Here is a 14,609-nt window from a genome sequence, read left to right on the forward strand (position 1 = left end):
CAAAACAAACAAACAAAAAACACTTCAAAAAATTCAAAATATTTCTACATTAGAGCTGTTGAGGAAAAAATACTAGCTAACATGTAGTTGTAAGCTAAAACTTTGTATAAAAACTTAATTTCAAATGGAAGTTAGAAGGTTATTATCTTATTGGATGATTAATTCATTACTAAGCATTGAGATTTCATCTCTCCTAAATTTAGCTGTTCTGAATGCTTGTAAACAATGCTCACATCTCCCCATGGAAATGCTGAGATTACAGATGCAAACCACTGGATATGTTTTCTGGTTTTCTGTCTGTTTGTTTGTGGTGAGGTTGTAAAGTGGATGCCATGTCTCAATAGGGATCCTTAAAAAAGAGGTAGAACCCCTCCTAGTTTCCAAATTTTATGTGTTTAACTGTATTTTCTTTTTTTTTCCATTTTTTATTAGGTATTTAGCTCATTTACATTTCCAATGCTATACCAAAAGTCCCCCTTACCCACCCACCCCCACTCCCCTACCCACCCACTCCCCCCCTTTGGCCCTGGCGTTCCCCTGTACCGGGGCACACAAAGTCTGCGTGTCCAATGGGCCTCTCTTTCCAGTGATGGCCGACTAGGCCATCTTTTGATACATATGCAGCTAGAGTCAAGAGCTCAGGGGTACTGGTTAGTTCATAATGTTGTTCCACCTATAGGGTTGAAGATCCCTTTAGCTCCTTGGGTACTTTCTCTAGCTCCTCCATTGGGAGCCCTGTGATCCATCCATTAGCTGACTGTGAGCATCCACTTCTGTGTTTGCTAGGCCCCGGCATAGTCTCACAAGAGACAGCTACATCTGGGTCCTTTCAGTAAAATCTTGCTAGTGTATGCAATGGTGTCAGCATTTGGAAGCTGATTATGGGGTGGATCCCTGGATATGGCAGTCTCTACATGGTCCATCCTTTCATCTCAGCTCCATACTTTGTTTCTGTAACTCCTTCCATGGGTGTTTTGTTCCCACTTCTAAGGAGGGGCATAGTGTCCACACTTCAGTCTTCATTTTTCTTGAGTTTCATGTGTTTAGGAAATTGTATCTTATATCGTGGGTATCCTAGGTTTTGGGCTAGTATCCACTTATCAGTGAGTACATATTGTGTAAGTTCCTTTGTGATTGTGTTACCTCACTCAGGATGATGCTCTCCAGGTCCATCCATTTGGCTAGGAATTTCATAAATTCATTCTTTTTAATAGCTGAGTAGTACTCCATTGTGTAGATGTACCACATTTTCTGTATCCATTCCTCAGTTGAGGGGCATCTGGGTTCTTTCCAGTTTCTGGCTATTATAAATAAGGCTGCTATGAACATAGTGGAGCATGTGTCCTTCTTACCAGTTGGGGCTTCTTCTGGATATATGCCCAGGAGAGGTATTGCTGGATCCTCCGGTAGTACTATGTCCAATTTTCTGAGGAACCGCCAGACTGATTTCCAGAGTGGTTGTACAAGCCTGCAATCCCACCAACAATGGAGGAGTGTTCCTCTTTCTCCACATCCTCGCCAGCATCTGCTGTCACCTGAATTTTTGATCTTAGCCATTCTCACTGGTGTGAGGTGGAATCTCAGGGTTGTTTTGATTTGCATTTCCCTGATGATTAAGGATGTTGAACATTTTTTCAGGTGCTTCTCTGCCATTCGGTATTCCTCAGGTGAGAATTCTTTGTTCAGTTCTGAGCCCCATTTTTTAAGGGGGTTATTTGATTTTCTGAGGTCCACCTTCTTGAGTTCTTTATATATGTTGGATATTAGTCCCCTATCTGATTTAGGATAGGTAAAGATCCTTTCCCAGTCTGTTGGTGGTCTTTTTGTCTTATAGACAGTGTCTTTTGCCTTGCAGAAACTTTGGAGTTTCATTAGGTCCCATTTGTCAATTCTCGATCTTACAGCACAAGCCATTGCTGTTCTGTTCAGGAATTTTTCCCCTGTGCCCATATCTTCAAGGCTTTTCCCCACTTTCTCCTCTATAAGTTTCAGTGTCTCTGGTTTTATGTGAAGTTCCTTGATCCACTTAGATTTGACCTTAGTACAAGGAGATAAGTATGGATCGATTCGCATTCTTCTACATGATAACAACCAGTTGTGCCAGCACCAATTGTTGAAAATGCTGTCTTTCTTCCACTGGATGGTTTTGGCTCCCTTGTCGAAGATCAAGTGACCATAGGTGTGTGGGTTCATTTCTGGGTCTTCAATTCTATTCCATTGGTCCACTTGTCTGTCTCTATACCAGTACCATGCAGTTTTTATCACAATTGCTCTGTAGTAAAGCTTTAGGTCAGGCATGGTGATTCCACCAGAGGTTCTTTTATCCTTGAGAAGAGTTTTTGCTATCCTCAGTTTTTTGTTATTCCAGATGAATTTGCAAATTGCTCCTTCTAATTCGTTGAAGAATTGAGTTGGAATTTTAATGGGGATTGCATTGAATCTGTAGATTGCTTTTGGCAAGATAGCCATTTTTACAATGTTGGTCCTGCCAATCCATGAGCATGGGAGATCTTTCCATCTTCTGAGATCTTCTTTAATTTCTTTCTTCAGGGACTTGAAGTTTTTATCATACAGATCTTTCACTTCCTTCGTTAGAGTCACGCCGAGATATTTTATATTATTTGTGGCTATTGAGAAGGGTGTTGTTTCCCTAATTTCTTTCTCAGCCTGTTTATTCTTTGTGTAGAGAAAGGCCATTGACTTGTTTGAGTTAATTTTATATCCAGCTACTTCACCGAAGCTGTTTATCAGGTTTAGGAGTTCTCTGGTGGAATTTTTAGGGTCACTTATATATACTATCATATCATCTGCAAAAAGTGATATTTTGACTTCCTCTTTTCGAATTTGTATCCCCTTGATCTCCTTTTGTTGTCGAATTGCTCTGGCTAATACTTCAAGTACTATGTTGAAAAGGTAGGGAGAAAGTGGGCAGCCTTGTCTAGTCCCTGATTTTAGTGGGATTGCTTCCAGCTTCTCTCCATTTACTTTGATGTTGGCTACTGGTTTGCTGTAGATTGCTTTTATTATGTTTAGGTATTGGCCTTGAATTCCTGATCTTTCCAGAACTTTTATCATGAATGGGTGTTGGATCTTGTCAAATGCTTTTTCTGCATCTAACGAGATGATCATGTGGTTTTTGTCTTTGAGTTTGTTTATATAATGGATTACATTGATGGATTTTCGTATATTAAACCATCCCTGCATCCCTGGAATAAAACCTACTTGGTCAGGATGGATGATTGCTTTAATGTGTTCTTGGATTCGGTTAGCGAGAATTTTATTAAGAATTTTTGCATCGATGTTCATAAGAGAAATTGGTCTGAAGTTCTCTATCTTTGTTGGATCTTTCTGTGGTTTAGGTATCAGAGTAATAGTGGCTTCATAAAATGAGTTGGGTAGAATTCCTTCTACTTCTATCTTGTGAAAAAGTTTGTGCAGAACTGGAGTTAGATCTTCTTTGAAGGTCTGATAGAACTCTGCACTAAACCCGTCTGGTCCTGGGCTTTTTTTGGCTGGGAGACTATTAATAACTGCTTCTATTTCTTTAGGGGATATGGGACTGTTTAGAAGGTCAACTTGATCCTGATTCAACTTTGGTACCTGGTATCTGTCCAGAAATTTGTCCATTTCGTCCAGGTTTTCCAGTTTTGTTGAGTATAGCCTTTTGTAGAAGGATCTGATGGTGTTTTGGATTTCTTCAGGATCTGTTGTTATGTCTCCCTTTTCATTTCTGATTTTGTTAATTAGGATTTTGTCCCTGTGCCCTTTAGTGAGTCTAGCTAAGGGTTTATCTATCTTGTTGATTTTCTCAAAGAACCAACTCCTCGTTTGGTTAATTCTTTGAATAGTTCTTCTTGTTTCCACTTGGTTGATTTCACCCCTGAGTTTGATTATTTCCTGCCGTCTACTCCTCTTGGGTGAATTTGCTTCCTTTTTTTCTAGAGCTTTTAGATGTGTTGTCAAGCTGCTAGTATGTGCTCTCTCCCGTTTTTTCTTGAAGGCACTCATAGCTATGAGTTTCCCTCTTAGAAATGCTTTCATTGTGTCCCAAAGGTTTGGGTACGTTGTGGCTTCATTTTCATTAAACTCTAAAAAGTCTTTAATTTCTTTCTTTATTCCTTCCTTGACCAAGGTATCATTGAGAAGAGTGTTGTTCAGTTTCCATGTGAATGTTGGCTTTCTGTTATTTATTTTGTTATTGAAGATCAGCCTTAGTGCATGGTGATCTGATAGGATACATGGGACAATTTCAATATTTTTGAATCTGTTGAGGCCTGATTTGTGACCTATTATGTGGTCAATTTTGGAGAAGGTACCATGAGGTGCTGAGAAGAAGGTATATCCTTTTGTTTTAGGATAAAATGTTCTGTAGATATCTGTCAGATCCATTTGTTTCATCACTTCTGTTAGTTTCAGTGTGTCCTTGTTTAGTTTCTGTTTCCATGATCTGTCCATTGGTGAAAGTGGTGTGTTGAAGTCTCCCACTATTATTGTGTGAGGCGCAATGTGTGCTTTGAGCTTTACTAAAGTTTCTTTAGTGAATGTGGCTGCTCTTGTATTTGGAGCATAGATATTCAGAATTGAGAGTTCCTCTTGGAGGATTTTACCTTTGATGAGAATGAAGTGTCCCTCCTTGTCTTTTTTGATGACTTTGGGTTGGAAGTCAATCTTATCAAATATTAGGATGGCTACTCCTGCTTGTTTCTTCATACCATTTGCTTGGAAAATTGTTTTCCAGCCTTTCATTCTGAGGTAGTGTCTATCTTTTTCTCTGAGATGAGTTTCCTGTAAGCAGCAAAATGTTGGGTCTTGTTTGTGTAGCCAGTTTGTTAGTCTATGTCTTTTTATTGGCGAGTTGAGACCATTGATGTTAAGAGATATTAAGGAAAAGTAATTGTTGCTTCCTGTTATTTTAGTTGTTAAAGGTGGCATTCTGTTCTTGTGGCTGTCTTCTTTTAGGTTTGTTGAGGGATTACCTTCTTGTTTTTTCTAGGGCGTTGTTCCCGTTCTTGTATTGGTTTTTTTCTGTTATTATCCTTTGAAGGGCTGGATTCGTGGAGAGATAATGCGTGAATTTGGTTTTGTCGTGGAATACTTTGGTTTCTCCCTCTATGATAATTGAGAGTTTGGCTGGGTATAGTAGCCTGGGCTGCAGTTTGTGTTCTCTTAGTGTCTGTATAACATCTGTCCAGGCTCTTCTGGCTTTCATAGTCTCTGGTGAAAAATCTGGTGTAATTCTGATAGGCTTGCCTTTATATGTTACTTGACCTTTTTCCCTTACTGCTTTTAGTATTCTATCTTTATTTAGTGCATTTGATGTTCTGATTATTATGTGTCGGGAGGAATTTCTTTTCTGGTCCAGTCTATTTGGAGTTCTGTAGGCTTCTTGTATGTTCATATGCATCTCATTCTTTAGATTTGGGAAGTTTTCTTCAATAATTTTGTTGAAGATGTTTGCTGGACCTTTGAGTTGAAAATCTTCATTCTCATCCACTCCTATTATCCGTACGTTTGGTCTTCTTATTGTGTCCTGGATTTCCTGGATATTTTGAGTTAGGATCTTTTTGCATTTTCCATTTTCTTTGATTGTTGTGCCGATGTTCTCTATGGAATCTTCTGCACCTGAGATTCTCTCTTCCATCTCTTGTATTCTGTTGCTGATGCTCAAATCTATGGTTCCAGATTTCTTTCCTAGGGTTTCTATCTCTAGTGTTGCCTCACTTTGAGTTTTCTTTATTGTGTCTACTTCCCTTTTTAGGTCTAGTATGGTTTTGTTCATTTCCATCACCTGTTTGTATGTTTTTTCCTCTTTTTCTGTAAGGACTTCTACCTGTTTGATTGTGTTTTCCTGTTTTTCTTTAAGGACTTGTAACTCTTTAGCAGTGTTCTCCCGTATTTCTTTAAGTGATTTATTAAAGTCCTTCTTGATGTCCTCTACCATCATCATGAGATATGCTTTTAAATCTAGGTCTAGGTTCTCAGGTGTGTTGGGGTTCCCTGGACTGGGCGAAGTGGGTGTGCTGGGTTCTGGTGATGGTGAGTGGTCTTGGTTCCTGTTAGTAAGATTCCTCCGTTTACCTTTCGCCATCTGGTAATCTCTGGAGTTAGTAGTTATAGTTGACTCTGTTTAGAGATTGTTCTTCTGGTGATTCTGTTACCGTCTATCAGCAGACCTGGGAGACAGATTCTCTCCTCTGAGTTTCAGTGCTCAGAGCACTCTCTGCTGGCAAGCTCTCTTACAGGGAAGGTGCGCAGATATCTTGTATTTGGACCTCCTCCTGGCCGAAGAAGAAGGCCCAAAACAGGACCTTTCTCAGACACTGTGTTGCTTTGGCAGTTCCCAGGTGGTACAGACTCTCACCTAAGCAGACTAAATTCCTAAGTTCCTTGGAGTCCCGGGACCAAGATGGCGACCGCTGCTGCTGTGGCTTAGGCCGCCTCCCCAGCCGGGTGGGCACCTGTCCTCCGGTCCGGAAGGTGGCCGGCTGTCCCCGGCCCACACAGGGTGCTGCCTCAGCGCCTCTGTGCTTCCGCCTGTTCCAGAAGCTGTCAGGTTCTCTGGCGCACCCTCTCACCTGTTCAGACTAATTTCCTAAGTTCGGCGGGTCCCGGACCAAGATGGCGACCGCTGCTGCTGTGGCTTAGGCCGCCTCCCCCTGTATTTTCTTTTAAAGCATAATTTTATCCTGTTAATTCTCAATTCCTTTAACATGGACTGAAACAAACTAACAATCTAACAGCCTAAATTCATAATGGAAGCCTAACATTCCAGAAAAATATTGTCAAAAAGCAGGAAACCAAGATTCATTTGAATCCGTATATATGTGTTCCATGGGACTTTTTTCCCCTTAACAGACTCTATGATGATTATTTGTATAAGAAAAGGCATGGTACAAAGTCACTTATGGCAGAAGCCTATAACAAAGGCTCATTTCCTGAAAGAAAAGAATTAATCATTTTAGAATAGGTAAAATCACAAATTAAGTAATAAATTCAGGTTTTTAGTTCAGTTAGAAATATCAGATGGAGTTTGTAAGCTAGCTAAAAAGCTAATAGCTATAGTTAAATGATAAAGCTGAGAGAACTATACAGTTTATCATGTACAAGAAAATTGCCAAAGCCATGTTCTGGACTGATAAATAACTCAAAGGCAAAAATTCCACATCAGGAAAATATTTTTATCAGATGTGTTACTTTCTAGATGATATAAAGGTGACACTAATTCAGAAATCTTCTGAATTTTCCTCACTACAGATCACTGAATCTTCAAATTTCAAGAAATGTGCCTAGTTTATAGTAGAGTTAAATGCCTCTGAGAAATGAAAAATATTATGCAGTATGTGAAAGTTGTAAATAAGTACTAAGGGATAAATTTTTCAAAGTGATAATGAGTATTTGAAACAAATTAGCTAAGATCAAAACAATGCAGATGTATTGACTGCATTACCCACAGTATCAAAAAAGTGCATAGGGCCTTGTGGTCATTTGCCTGTGTATGTCTAAATCTGTTCATAGCTGTGTTTGTGTTGCATACTTGTGGTTACATGCGCATGTTGCCATGTTTACACATTCAGAGGCTCGATTAAGATGTCACATTTCTTGCTCCATCACTCTCTACCTTATTTCCTTGACACAGGTGGTATCCTTGAACCTAAACTTCACTATTTCATCTAGGCTGGCTGACAATGGAGCTCTAAGTATCTACTTCCTCCTCCAAATGCAAAGCTTACAGGGGTATGTGTCCATGCCCAGTTATATTGAATGTTGGGGATTAAAACTCAATTCCTCATGCTGTGTAGCAAGTGTTCTTTCTCACTGATCTACCACTCCAGCCCTAGGTACACTGATTTTTTTTCTGTAGTTAATTATGAAATGTCCAAGATTCAATTACAAATGTTGTTTTAGACCATGTTGTATGGGCAGATGATGAATATCAGTCCTATTCTTTAGGACACCACTCAATTGATTAATTATAGGGCATCAACAAGAAAGCTAGATATTAGAAACTCTTTTATTAAACACAATGTTTCTGTAAATATTTCTGTAGCAAAATACTTGTTTAACTCTGGTTTTCTACACGTCTTGGTCTGATTCTCTCAGAAGGACCCTCCCCTCCCCCACACGTCTCTTTGGAGTTCCATAAAAATATATTACCATGAACTTGCACTTCCTTTGGTGTCAAAACTTTTTCTTCCAAATCCATATCAAACACACCTCTCATACCCAGTTCACTCATCATTGCCAGTCAATCCTCTGTTGTCTTTCAGTTTCTAATATTCAAGGGGAGCTCTCCAGGATAATGAAGTACAGTTGGTAGCTTGTATGAACTGGTTCATGTGGAACTGATTTTCTTACTGCTTCTTATTATGCAGACTTGTTTGAGGAAGGATGAGTGGTTGGTTCTGTTACTCAATTTCTCCACCTCTGTATCATATGACTAATCTGCCTGCCCTGGGCTCAGCCCTCCTGAGCCTGGTGGAGAGGCTATTTTATTCCTTGTTTAAAAGTTTTCTCCAAAACAAGTATTTCAAAAGAAAAAGCACAGTTTTCCTGATTGCTGTAGCTCTCTGTTCTGGGTAAATATGGAGGCTGCTGACTGCACTCTAAGCCACAGTCTTTCCTTTCTTTTGTAATAAAAGTGGAGTTGCAGGTGGTCTTCTCTCACCTCCACCCTTCTACTTCCTCATACTTTTTTTCTGTAAAGTTTTCTACTTTCTGGAGCAGGGCTTATACAATACAGAAAGGCAAGGAAAATTGGGGATGCAAGAGGGAGGATGTAGGGAAGAAGTGATGGAGGGAATGAGGAAGGGAGGGAGGGAAGGAGAGAGAGAATACACCTCAGCTGGTATTCTAATTAAAGCTTTTGGTACCAGAGAAGCAAGTAGTCCAATTACTTTAATTATCTAATTAACAATTACTTGAAGTCTTTCTTACTGACATGCTGCTTGTCATCTCCTAGGGTTCCACCAGAAGGCGGGAAAGGATGTAAACCGAAGCCTTGGTGCTGTTCTAGTGGCGTTTGATTTTGCCTTCGTAGATAATAATTCCATCCACGGCATTTTTTAGATCCTCCATATATATATATATATATATATATATATATATATATATATATATACATATATATATATATTATAACAAAGGAAAGAGAGACAAAAAATCTCAGCAATATTTTTAGCTGCAATCTTGGAGCCACCAAAATGGTATATAATACCAAGACTACGTAAATTAGTTAATTGTTAACTATTAATTGAGGAACTGGTATCTGCCAAGGATATTCCACTTTGACACAGATTTTTCATAGTAGATGTGTTACTATCCTTATTAAGGACAACTGTTATAAGAAGGATGGGCACAGAGGGATTTGCCCAGTGGAGGTCCTCAGGCAATATGCTTTAATTGCATGTATACTCACTCATAGCATGGGCAACACACTTACTCCTGCCAACTCATCTTCTAGTCTGTCATGTACCTGACTGGCCTGTATACAATGTACATGAGTAGCTATGTCTCTTAAAAGAAATAGGTCAACAGGGCATAAACATGGCATAAAAGTAAAGTGGTTGTATTGCAAATAGTATTATACTTCCCATGTTTTTAATTTTAGATCATCAATATTCATAACTTTTCAATCCTGAACTGACATATGTGAACCATTTGGTTAGCATCATTTACTAACTTGCTTTGTGCCTTGCTATACCTCAGTTTTCTTCCTTGTGTTCTCTCATAACAGTCCTTACCCACTCTCCTAGACTGACATTCATTTTCCAGGCAATTCAATCAACTTCATAATAAAGTAGTAAATATATGAATTATTCACTCTAATGATTACCAACTTCAATCACATCAGTTTCTCTTCACTAATCTGATTCACAGTGAATCTGCCATGGAAGTTGTCTACAGTTCTTTTTATGCCTTTTGGTCACCCTATTTATCATTCAGTACTATATGATCAGAATGTTTAGAATGCCTCCAAACCCCTGAGGTATTTTGCCAACATTTGGAAAGGCTTAGTTTGGGACAGTGAAGCTCTTTTCTTTGTGATTAGTGACTTTGGAATGGAAATCCTCACTAGCACCTTTTATCAGTGAGAACACAAAGAGAAGGAACCTCACATCTAACAGAAAGCAAACCTTACAGTCAAAAGTGGCATGGATCCTGCTCATAGCTGTTCCTGATTATAATATGTTAAATAGTAAGGTTCGTTTATACAGTTCTCAGTTTATAGGACTTTGTTGCATCAGTTATTTGCACTGCAATTCTTTAATTCCTGCTGTTTTCTCACTATGTTGACAGAAATTATTGATAAAATTGGAACATTATTTCCTGATTATAATATTATCTGAAAATAAGCATATAGGAATTCATACAAATAATACATTTTAATGAACTATTTTTATCTTCTATACTTTTGATTTATAAAAAAAGACATGGACAATTCCACCTCTAACAACAAAAATAACAAGAAGCAAAAATCACTTTTCCTTAATATCTCTTAATATCAATGGACTCAATTCTCCAATAAGAAGATATAAACTAACAGACTGGTTATGTAAACAGGACACAACATTTTGCTGCATACAGGAAACACACCTGAGATTCAAAGACAGACACTACCTCAGATGAAAAGGCTGAAAAGCAATTTTCCATGCAAATGGTCCCAAGAAACAAGCTAGAGTAGCCATTCTAATATCGAATAAAATCAACTTTCAACATAAAGTTATTAAAAAAGATAAGGAGGGACACTTTATACTCATCAAAGTAAAACCTACCAAGATGAACTCTCAGTTCTGAACATCTATGCCCCAAATGCAAGGGAAACCACGTTCATAAAAAAAGCTTTGCTGAAGCTCAAAGCACACATTGCACCTTACACATTAATAGTGGGAGACTTTGACATCCCACTCTGAGCAATGGGCAGATCATGAAAGCAGAAAATAAACAGACACACAGTGAAACTAACAGACGTTGTGAATCAAATGGATTTCACAGAGATCTACAGAACATTTTATCCTAAAACATATTTTATCTTCTTCTCAGCACCTCATGGTACCTTCTCCAAAACTGACCATATTTTTTTCAAAAAACAGGCCTCAACAGATACAAAACATTGAAATTATCCCATGCATCCTATCAGATCACCACAGACTAAGGCTGGTCTTCGATAACAACATAAACAATAGAAAGCCCATATACTCGTAGAAGCTGCACTCTACTCAATGATAACTTGGTCAGGGAAGAAATAAGGAAAGAAATTAAAGACTTTTTAGAGTTTAATGAAAACAAAGGCACAGCATACCCAAACTTATGAGACACAATGAAATCAGTGCAAAGAGGTCTGAGTGTTTCCAAAAAGAAACTAGAGAGAGCACACATTAGCAGCTTGACAGAACAACTGAAAGCTCTAGAACAAAAGGAAGCAGAGAGATCCAAGAGGAGTAGAATATAGCAAATAATCAAACTTAGGGCTGAAATCAACCAAGTGGAAACAAAAAGAACTATACAAAGAATTAACCAAACCAGGAGCTGGTTCTTTGAGAAAATCAACAAGGTAGATAAACCCTTAGCCAAACAAACCAGAGGGCACAGAGACTATCCAAATTAACAAAATCAGAAATGAAAAGGGAGACATAACAATGGAAACTGAAGAAATTAAAAAAATAATCAGATCCTACTACAAGAGACTATACTCAACAAAACTGGAAAAACTGGATGAAGTGGACAAATTTCTAGACAGATACCAGATACCAAAGTTAAATCAGGATCAGATAAATGATCTAAACTGCCCCATATCCTCTAATGAAGTAGAAGGAGTCATCAGTAGTCTCCCAACAACAAAAAGCCCAGGACCATATGGGTTTAGTACAGAGTTCTCTCAGACCTCCAGAGAAGACCTAATACCAATACTCTTCAACCTATTCCACAAGATAGAAACAGAAGGAACACGAACCAATTTGCTCCATGAGGCTAACATTACTCTGATACCTGAATCACACAAAGACCCAACAAAGTAAGAGAACTTCAGACCAATTTCCCTTATGGATATTGATGTAAAAATACTCAATAAAATTCTCACGAACTAAATCCAAAACTATCATCCATCATGATCAAGTAGGTTTCATCCCAGGGATGCAGCTATGGTTCAACATCCATCAATGTTATCCACTAAATAAACCAACTCAGATTAAAATCACATGATCATTTCATTAGATGCTGAGAAAGCATGTGACAAAATCCAACACCCCTCCATGATAAAAGTCTTGGAAAGATCAGGAATTCAAGGCACTTATAAACATAGTAAAAGCAGTATACAACAAACCAGTAGCCAACATAAAACTAAATGGAGAGAAACTTGAAACAATCCCACTAAAATCAGGGACTAGGAGAGGCTGTCCACTCTCTCCTTAACTGTTCAATATAGTACTTGAAGGCCTAGCCAGAGCAATTAGACATTAAAAGAAGGTCAAAGTGATACAAATTGGAAAGGAAGAAGTCAAAATATCACTATTTGCAGATGATAGTGTACTTAAGTGACCCAAAAATTCCACCAGAGAACTCCTAAACTTGATAAACATCTTCAACAAAGTGGCTGGGGATATAAAATTAACTCAAAAAAAAAAATCAGTGGCCTTCCTCTACTCAAAGGAAATTAAGGAAACCACACCTTTCACAATAGTCACAAATAATATAAAATATCTTGGTGTGACTCTAACTAAACAAGTGGAAGATCTGTATGACAAGAATTTCAAGTCTCTCAACAAAGAAATTGAGGCTCTCAGAAGAGGAAAGATCTCACATGCTCATGGATTGACAGGATTAATATAACAAAAATGGCCATTTTTCCAAAAGCAATCTACAGATTCAATACTATCTCCATCAAAATCCCAACTCAATTCTTCACAAGGGCACAGAGGAAAATTTCTTGAACAAAACACCAATAGCTTATGCTCTAAGATCAAGAATTCACAAATGGGACCTCATAAAATTACAAAACTTCAATATGGCAAAGGAAACTGTCAATAGGACAAAAAGGCCACCAACAGTTTGGGAAAAGATCTTTATCAACCCTACATCTGATAGAGGGCTAATATCCAATATATACAAAGAACTCAAGAAGTTAGTCTCCAGAGACCAAATAACCATATTAAAAATGGGGTACAAAGGTTAACAAAGAATTCTCATCTGAGGAATGTCAAATGGCTGAAAAATCACTTAAAGAAATGTTCAACATCCTTAGTCATAAGAGAAAGTCAAGTCAAAATGACCCTGAGATTCCACATCACATCAGTCAGAATGGTTAAGTTCAAAATCTCAGGTGACAGCAGATGCTGGCGAGGATGTGGAGAAAGGAACACTCCTCCCTTGCTGGTGAGATTGCAAGCTGTTACAACCATCTGGAAATCAGTTTTGTGGTTGCTCAGCAAATTGGACCTAGTACTACCTGAGGACCCAGTTATACCACTCCTGAGCATATACCCAGAATATGCTCCAACGTGTAACAAGGACACATGCTCTACTATGTTCATAGCAGCTTTAGTTGTAATTGCCCAAAGCTGGAAAGGATCTAGATGTCCTTCAACAGAGGATTGGATACAGAAAATGTGTTGGAGTACTAATCAGCTATTAAAAAGGATGAAGTCATGAAGTTCTTAGGCAAACGGATGGAACTAGAAAATATCCTGAGTGAGGTAAAACAATCACAAAAGAACACATATAATATGTACTCACTAATAAGTGGATATTATCTCAGAAGTTCAGAATACGCAAGATACAATCCACAGACCACATGAAACTCTAGAAGAAGTAAGACCAAAGTGTGAATGTTTCAGTCCTTCTTAGAAGGGGGAACAAAATACTCAAGGGAGGAGACACAGAGACAAAGTTTGGAGCAGAAGGTGAAAGAAAGGCCATCCAGTGACTGTCCCACCTGCCGATCCATTCCATATAAAATTCCGGTAATCTCTGAGGAGAGCCGTGTGTGCCGCGAGCAATCGCCATTATAAGATGGCGCGGGCCTCCGCTGTGCCTAACTAGTAAACAAGCCTTGTACGCAGGTGCGAGAGTGAATTCACTCCTAGTCACTCCCATTATCGGGGTGTAATAGTGGGGTGATGGGCAAGCAACAAATCAGGAGCTGTCACGCCATATCAGGTGCTGAAACGTCACGCTGCGGGTTATAAAAGCAGCACCATTTTCCCAGTTTGGGATCTTCCTGAGAAACAAGCAATAAAGCTCTTGCCGCGGAAGATTCTGGTTTGTTGCGTCTTTCTTGCCGGTCGAGCGGGACGCAATACCAAACCCAGAGACTATTGAGGATACCAACAAGTGCTTGCTAATAAGAGCCTGTTATAGCTGTTTTCTGAGAGGCTCTGCCAGTGACTGACAAATACAGAAGTGGATTCTCACAGCTATCCATTGGACTGAGCACAGGGGCCCCAATGGAGGAACTAGAGAAAGGACCAAAGAGCTGAAATTCGGATTTGAAATCCCATGGGTGGAACAACAATATGAACTAACCAGTACCCCCAGATCTCCCAGGGACTAAACTACAAACCAAAAAGTGCACATGAAGGGATCCATGGTTCCAGCTGCATATGTAGCAGAGGATG

At 38.9% G+C, this 14,609-nt stretch overlaps 1 long non-coding RNA gene across 1 annotated transcript in view; it reads right to left on the reverse strand.

The window, feature by feature from the left end:
* 4930590L20Rik (RIKEN cDNA 4930590L20 gene) overlaps positions 1-14,002 on the reverse strand; it is an 86,227-nt gene extending 72,225 nt beyond the window's left edge. The window contains exon 1 of the long non-coding RNA NR_040604.1: positions 13,928-14,002. This is a non-coding gene — a long non-coding RNA (RIKEN cDNA 4930590L20 gene). The remainder of the gene's footprint in view (positions 1-13,927) is intronic.
* Positions 14,003-14,609: the final 607 nt, after the last annotated feature.

This window comes from Mus musculus, chromosome 1 (genome assembly GCF_000001635.26).
Source record: "Mus musculus strain C57BL/6J chromosome 1, GRCm38.p6 C57BL/6J".
NCBI lineage: Eukaryota > Metazoa > Chordata > Mammalia > Rodentia > Muridae > Mus > Mus musculus.